Source organism: Micropterus dolomieu, linkage group LG07 (assembly GCF_021292245.1).
Source record: "Micropterus dolomieu isolate WLL.071019.BEF.003 ecotype Adirondacks linkage group LG07, ASM2129224v1, whole genome shotgun sequence".
Lineage (NCBI taxonomy): Eukaryota > Metazoa > Chordata > Actinopteri > Centrarchiformes > Centrarchidae > Micropterus > Micropterus dolomieu.
In genome coordinates, this window is record NC_060156.1 from 8956819 (window position 1) to 8965767 (window position 8949).

Sequence of the window (8949 nt, forward strand, 5' to 3'; positions counted from 1 at the left end):
TGATACCACAGATATTCCCTGAGCTGGTGTGTGTGTACGCTAACATCTTCTATGCTAATTTCACCCTCACACTCATGCTGATATCATGAGTCAGCTTTTCAGTTTGGTGAGAAATATCATCATGTTTTACTATTGCACACATGTCTTGCATCTTGTCACACCCCTACTAACTAAATATTAAGAAGACATTGTGTTGAGTAAAAATTACAAATAAATCATAGTTTATTTTGACACACATCTACTATATCAGTGTTTCCATCCACTGACAAAAAGGTAGGGGTGGGCAGGGGGATCAAGAACCCTTGTTGTCCTTAACCAGCCAGTCATCCGTGCCCAACAGCACCGGCTATCCTCAGCCCAAAAGAAGAACCTACACCTCTCACTGTTGAGAGCAAATTGAGAATAAGATTGTCAGGAAGTGGAATGCAGCCGGTTTTGGCCAGAGTTGAGGGAGGCATCTGTAATTAGAATGTGTTGAGAGATCATAGTTTCCCTTAGAGCTGTCGCGCCTTTTCATGTTTATATAATGCATATGCATGGGCTGGAGCAATCATCTGAAACTAGATACCCAATCCACACAGTGCACCTCTTAAGGTTTACTGAGCAATACATTTTTGGACCTGACACTCTGCACTGAAAGGTAAAGGTTGAGGTTTGAAACAAACATGTGGTCGGCATCTGAGCTTTGAGAAATGCAATATCTATAACATATGAACAATGTGTCTTACAAATCATTTCCCCCAGAAACAGTGACATTATAGAAAATCATCATGTCATGGCAGAATGAATTATGGGATGTGGGTAATTCACACAACTGTGCATCGTCTTCTAAAAGACGAGTGAATACTGTACCACTGGTGTGAAAGCATGTCATCTCACGGCCCCAAGCCTAAGAGCTTTGACGTCTGCCAGCATCGTCAGAATCAGAGCAGATCCCCGAAGACGATCTGACAGCAATCACAGTGAATAACTCCCCCACCCTCTTTCCTCATCTGAACCAGCAATAATATGATGCTGGATTAATTTTTGTTCCTCTCAGTAAGCTATGAAGGAGAAGGAAAAAAATGTCCAAAATAATGAAACATTCCATGACACGTCCTTATCAGCCAAATGAAAAAATCACATTATCTTCAAAAGAGGTTTTAAATGCCCGCCCGCCCGTTTGCTCGCTACCTCGAGCTGCACAGGGAATATCAACTCGGAGACAGTAATTCGCTCAAGCGCTTAATATTCAGTTCTCAGCTATGTAATATGCAAATTCATGGGGGTCATGCAGAAGTCACATTGAAAAAAAAATCTCTTAAACTTAATTTGAGAGGCAGTTGGAGATTTTTCGTAGAAAATCAGTGAGTTATGGATAGGGTTCAGTAAAAGTCAAACTGCCAGCCTCCTCTAGGGACTCCAGAGGTCCCTGCAGCCCTGACACAAGTTGATCTCTTCAGATTTACTGTGCCTGCACTCTTTTAAACCCCACAGCTACCACATTAACATTGAGCATCTCCATCAGTTTCCCCATAGGAATCTAGGGCAGACGTGGAGAGCTTGTCCTACAAATGAGACGATAAATCCTGTGAGGCCAGTGGAAAGGAAACACACATACACTTTGTGCAAGGACAATTAATATTTACTTGCACTTGACAGTTTACAGAATCCATACATGTGAAGTCATGAGAGGGCTCTTTATCTCTCTTCTAACTTGTATATGTACGCACACACATACATAAAACTCACCAGAGGAATCATCATGCACACCATATTGATCTACGTCGACATAAATCCATGCAACTAAATGAAATTCACATGCATGCATTGATGCTTGTTGTATGCGATCTCATCTCACTTCAAAGCTGCCAACTGAAAGAAATGTAATTATTTAACAGCTTTCCAAGTGTGATCTGTGGGCAAAAAACAGGATAGACCTGTTACAAACCCTGATGCCTCTGAGAATGGGATATCGATCTATCTCCAACGACTTCAGATGTGTCATTTTGTGGCTGCGTGCTTTGTCTATTTTGATCTGATATTGCATGTCCGTTAACAACCAGGGATTGTTGTCCTGATGATGGCCCGGATGATGCCAAAAAGGGACGGAGGAGGCTGCGCCACACAGGCCCCACTAATCGCTGCCAGAGAGGAAGAATTAGCAATTTGAAGATGGGCAGGACTGATAGAGGGTTCATGGAGCTATTAACCTCTAAACAAGCTGCTCAGAGACCAGCAGATGGCGGGGCTGATGGTAAGTGTGCTGCCAGATTGGGCTGTGAGCAAAACGACAGCCCAGACTTCTCATGGATGCTGATAGAGTGGTTCTCCTAGGCAGCACAGCATGTGTTTGCACAATGTGTGTATGCATGGATCTGTGAAGCAGTGCAAATATGTAAAGGGTCCATGGTATGTCTGCATGCATAAATATATGAGACTTTCCAAAGTCAGTGCCATGTTTGTGACACTCACCAAAGTCTGTAAGACCTCGGGCCAGTATTGGTCTTTAAAATTTTATAAACAAGCAGACAATTTTGCCTATTATAAAGCAGTTCGTTTTGCAGTATATTTATGGAAATTAAAAAGCACTCAGTGCATGCCGGTACCAAACCCCAAAGACTGTGCTCATCCATGATGAGAAAACCATGAATGTAACCGGGCCCCCATAACTTCTTGACTCCCAATATCATCTTAATAATATTTTAAACCACACACATCCATGAAATTTGCACGCACCACAATTGAGACCATCAAACATCATCACACTGCTCCAACTTTGTGTGTATAATAGTGTTTGACTTCTGCCAGCCATTTGTTTACTTTCTATGACAAAGAAATTGGCTCAAGTTGACAATGGTGAAGCGAGCAGGATAGACAACCAAAGAGGACTGAGACATAAATTTAGGAAAACACATGAAAGCTTAGTCGAAGTCTATGTGGATTTCTCCCAAATGAAGACAGAAGGGTGGAAGCTGTACATGCATGTTTTGAGTCTGGAGTAACAGTGCAAAGATACAGAAGAAGAAGTGCTGTGCTAATAGGCGTTAGTTGTGGAGGCTCTGACATTAGTTGACAGAACTGTAAGGCATAGCACCGCGATTCACTCGCACCACTGAATTAGGGTGGGAATTGTGTTTGATGTCTGGCAAAAGGTTGAGGCTGGGAATAATATAAATTCTCTCTGTCACACATACACACAGAGTCTTCATGTCACCCACCAATATTATGTTTACACACAGAAGTGTTTCAGGTGCCAACTTTGTTTTGCACAAAAGATGCTTGATCTCAAAAACACATGACTGTTAACTCTAATCCTAATAACATTAACCTAAAGTTAGCATACTCAATTGTACTCTTTACAGTGCATCCATCCCCTTACCCAATGGTTCCCAGTATGGGGGTCAGGATCCCCTAAGGAGTGATACAATTATGCATATGTGGTGGGGAATGCTTCCCCAAGTGCAGGTTGATGTGTGGTGGGTAATTCGGGACGAGAGGGGGCTACCGGTACATTGAGTGTCAATGAACATTAACACACGTGAAAATCAAAACACAACGCTAAAATTTATTATTTTTGTTCATGAAGTCTGTCATTAGGAAAAACACAACAACTTTGGATATGTAGGTAAATCATGATCTTTTACCTAATTTTTGTTTTTATTTTATTCATGTCATCAGTGCAGTGCCACATCTGTCTGCGCAACGTGCGTGTCAGATCTCTCCACCATGGCTGCCTGAAGCTACACTTTCCCTGTCTTCACGACTGTAACTTCCACTAACCACAAGAAAACAAAGAGGGGAAAAGAGCACGACGAGTGTTACTTTGTGGCTATAACTACGCTGTTGACACAATATACAGATAACCTGCAACCCCTGCTGGAGCAAGAGAACTATACAATGATCAGTATTTAATGTTTAATTAGGCTATAATCAAAACTCATGTTAGGTCTAATTTTCAGGACAAATCGGACAGGAGTCGGGACAACTGCTCGTAATTTGGGACTGTCCCGAATTTTTTTTGGAGACGTCTGGTCACCCTACTCCTCACTGTAGTCTGCCTCTCCACAAGTGACCTCTGCTTGGTTTTGTTTAAAGTTATTTTGGGGGGCTGGATTTATATATTAAGTTCTTTCTTTATTTGAATTTATATTAAGGACTTAAGGAAAAATGATTGCAACAAAGAAATGTTATTACTCCTACAATTTTTCAGTTTTTATTGTTGGTTAGTGTTTCCTTTTCTTTCAGGAGTTCCAGTTCCAGTCTTCAGTATTTTTATTGCTTATTAAAAATAAATACATTTTGGCATAATTTGAAACATTCCTCTGCCTCATCCGTAACGTTCCTGTGTGCATTTTTCTCTTTATTCTCCAAATAATGAAGGTTCAAATAGCATTTCCTGGGGTGCAATTCCCTAGGTGGCGTAACTGGCTTTCATTCAATTCCCCCCTTCCTGGTCCACCATGCCACACACAGGGTCACTTGTGAATGTTTTTTACCTCTTCAAGAGGTTTTTCAAATAAAAATGAAACAATCCAAGAAGAGAACAGTGTTTTCAAGTTGAACTGTTCAGAGCAAAAGTAGCTCTACTAGCAAAATGCTCTAGAACTATTTCATTAATTTAATCTTAACCCAGAACTGGCCGTTCCAAGTAAAATGCATTCTACATTGGAGAAAATTGCTCTACTTTTCTGTGCTTGAGCACAAGAACAACCACTGGGTACTAAGTAGTTGTTTAACATCTGTGAAGTAATATTTTTGCATTTTTCCTATGACTTCACATTTAATCGCTAATTCTTCTGAAAAACTTAAGCATAGCCCTTGTAAATTATAGATAACAATACTTACTAGATACAAATGTTATCAGGCCCATTTAAACTGGCTCCCCCAGATTTGCTTCAATACATTTTCAAAGGTAAAATACTATTTATCGCCTACTGTGACTTCACTTTGTGTGTTGTAGGGCTGTCCCTGACTAAGGATTTACATAGTCGAATCAGAATTGTCAAGTCTTTCCTATAGTCAAATCACATGATTTTGTGCGGCGGCGGGGGGGCACAACATCGGCACAGCTGATGGTCTCTCTTCCTCGTTTGCCACACACACACCCGCTGAAGTGCACCGACACCCCCCTACCTTAAGGGTTAAGGTTAAAATTCATGTATTCACACTCCGCTTATCGAAGCATCGAATCTTTGACTATTTGAGGTCAGCCCTAATGTGATGTTTATTATTTGCTGAGAGATCTTACATCCACATTGCCCAGTCTTCCTTGATAATCAAAATTTTAATAGTCAATGTAAGTCCATTGCTTCCCCTCTTAGTCCAGAGTTGTAACTAAACCTTGACTGAGAGACAGATAATCCCTGTCTTGTTTTAAAATGATGTACGCCTATGAGGAGTGCCATCCCATCCGTGTGTTGCTTGAACTGGTCCCACTTATGTTGCTGCTGTAGTTTCATTTCATGCACGCTTGTATAAACGCATATTTTCGTGCGATGGAGTTATATTTTCCGAGCTGTAGTTTATAGAAATCATGCCCGTCGGTGTTTCTTAAACATAATAAATAGTTGTATTTCACTCTAACATTGGTAAAAGGGTAAAAAGGGTGTCGCAACGCCTATATATTTGGCTTAGAAATGCAGCAAAATGAAAGTAAATATTGCAACAACTCTATTCTTAACAACTTTATTGGATTTGTACTTGAATATAAAGCTACATATGTACAGTAACAAAGTATTGTACTTCATTATTTTACACATTTGGGCTTGACTATAAAGGAAGACTAATGACACGAAACAAAGGGTAGACAAAGTCTTAAATACATGAGAGGGAGGTGATTAACGATGCACAGGTGAAACCAATCAGGGAGGAGAGGAAAATACCAAAGTAAAACAGGAATAAAAAAAAAAAAACTGGAAAAATAACAACACAGAGAACGAGAAAAGCCAGGAAGTAAACACGGACACAAGAGAGAGGATTTTCAAAACAGCAATCAAAACTCTCACTTCAGGAAACTACTGAGCCTGAAAAGAAATGACTGCAAATGTAATAGTTGATCATTATTAGAAATCTTGGAGCTCTTTAGATTTGAAGTTTACCATATAGTGTTCAGTACCAGCACAACCCTTGATTTCTGTTTCGACAGTGAGAAATCATGTAAATCAATGGCTGATGAAACATTTCAGCTGAATGCCGCATCCATGCACTGGAGGGGATTTTCACACAGTGTTATAATGTTGTTCATGTCATGTTTTATTCAAATGTGCTTAACAAGAGGGCCCCTGTTTTAAACTGCAATTGCTTTGACAAAAAAACACAAGGTGAAGGTGAGGCCATGTTTTAAAATGCTAAAATGTAGGTTAAGATTTCAACAAAGAGGTAGTTGTGAGGTGAAAGCAGAAACCAAAGTAAGGTTAGGGGGAAACAAATCTCGTGGGAGACAGTGGAGGGATTCTCCATGAACAACATGATTTTACAGGTGTTCCTAGAGGCTTCAGCCTTTAGCTACGCCTCCAGGTACACAAAGTGGAAGTCAGAAAAATGAATACAGATCGGGGCTTGTGAAATTACACACGTGCTTTCAGGACCAGAGTGCAGGTGCAGAACAACAGGATGGGAAAAAGGTCATGGAGTAGATGGTTTGGGAGGGGAGAATTGAGTTAATTAGCTCATATTTTCATAAAGACATGTGGTGCTCTTATCCCTATAGATCCCTATAGATCTCTGCTCAAAGCTCTGGGTAGCACATGTAATCCTCACAGCTGAGAAGTGACTCATCACACATACCCTTACACACACACAATTTGCTTTGACACCAGTGAGGACTTCATGATCACTACATTTATTTAATAACCCCCTCGCCCTAACCCTTTCTACCTGTGTGGGCATGGTGAAAACAATGAGAGGACTGCACAGATGGTGGTTGCATCAACTACTTAAAAGCTTTGTGTTGACAGATGTTATTGTTTAAATTTCCCCTTAATTTTAAATGTAAGCCCTGATTACAGTAAATGCCTCATTGGTAGTCTGTTGTGTTTAATCTAACAAAAACATTATGGATTTCATCTCTAAAGCTAGATCATTATAAATTCACATAACTGCAATTGCTGTCCCAAAAGAATCTCAGACATGCCGTTATGCTGCAAACTCGAACATTAGGATAATGTGGCTTTTCTTTTTCAAAGAGTACCCTTAACTACGGGAGTGTCACTAAGGCTGGAAATAACACATGCATACACAAACACTGAATTTTCTGAATAAATTAAGTCTATTTTTTTTTTTTACTCAAGTCATTATTTCTTTATGGGCCAATCTGTGTAAAAATAAAATGACTTTACATTTGTCACTCCAAACTTTAACTTCCATAATATAAGTTAAAACATATGTAATATAAGTAAAAATAAGTCAACGTTGACTCAAACATCAGTCTCCTGGGTGAATGTCTGTGTTTCTTTGACCTATCCATCCATCCAGACCACCTTTCTACGCAGAGTCTATGACATTCACATATAAAATGACACCGTCGCTGCACAAGTCCAGCCGGATATTGGTGTATCACCTGCACTGGACTCTGGCGTATGCACTGCATGCAAATTCAAAGTGTAAATTTGTGTAATTCATACGCAGATTGAAGAGAACATGCTGGTATTGCTGTTGTGGCAAAATGTTTAGGGAAAAGAATGTTAAAATAACATTTAGCTATGAATGCTACAGTCTTACATTATTTTCTTCTTCTTGCATTAATTTTACATTATTGTATTCAGTAAATATTCTGTTTATATATCGTCACTATGCTTTTCTTTCTTTGCCCTGCAGTTGTCCTAAGTGTTTCCCACCTTTCACCATCATCTGACCTGTGCACCTTTTTGCATTGCATTCTCCTTGTTCAACAAATTCTCATTTGTTCAACAAATTGTCACATAGCCTTTGGCGTTGCTTTTTAACGCCCTGGGCATAGTTTTCGACATTTAGGCCTCCGCGGTCAAAATTAGCAACAATAACTATGCAACTTTCGGTCAAGTTAGCAACAATATGCAATGTCCGGTTAGACTTTCAAAATAAAACTACTTGTTAATGTTGCGAAATGTCGCAATTTTGGAATGGCACGTTGTTAACGTTTTTGAAACTTCGCAATTCAATTAGGTTTAGGCAACAAAACTACTTGGTTAGGTTAGGTTAACCCAAAGCATGATCTTTCGATCATACTTTGGGTTAAAATACTTAAATTACGTGAGTTAAGTAATGTTACTTGCGTAACTTAAGCAACCTACTTAACCTACGTAACCTATGTAATTTAAATAAAAACATTTAATGTTTGCTCTTTTTTTTTTACATGGGAAACGAACGCTGGTCTCCTTACTCAGACTTTTCTGTTAAAAATTCTATACCTGCCTTTAGAGTTCAAAAGCCTGCTTATTTCTTTGTGAACCACTTTGGATGCTATTTTATAGATAAGTGAAACATAAACAACACACAACATGGTAATTATTTTACACTTTATAATACCTCAAATATTTAATCATTATTAACCTACCCATCTCAACCTTCTCAAGGGACAAGGTCTGACACAGGAAATAACCTTTTTCCGGTTCTTTCCACCCTTCCAGCCGATCAAGCAGTACCACTTTCACCTAATCTACTTCAAACACAGGCATCACTAGAAGTAATATAGGACAACTGAACAAACACTGTCATTGCTGGCCCTGGTGTCTATTTGTGGCCACACACACACACATAAACACTCACACACACATATCAAATGCACATAAATGGCTCCTTTAGCATAGGAAATGAGTGTGTTTGGGGTCCAGTGTGCTGTTAACAAGGTAAACAGTGCTAGGGTCACTGTGGAGTAATAGTGCTGTTTATTTGGGGGGGCATCTGTAATGAGATTAAGACCGATGGGGAGTAGAAAAGAAAGGGAAAAGATAAAGTGAGTTGGTGGAGGAGGAAGAGTTTGCCTCAACA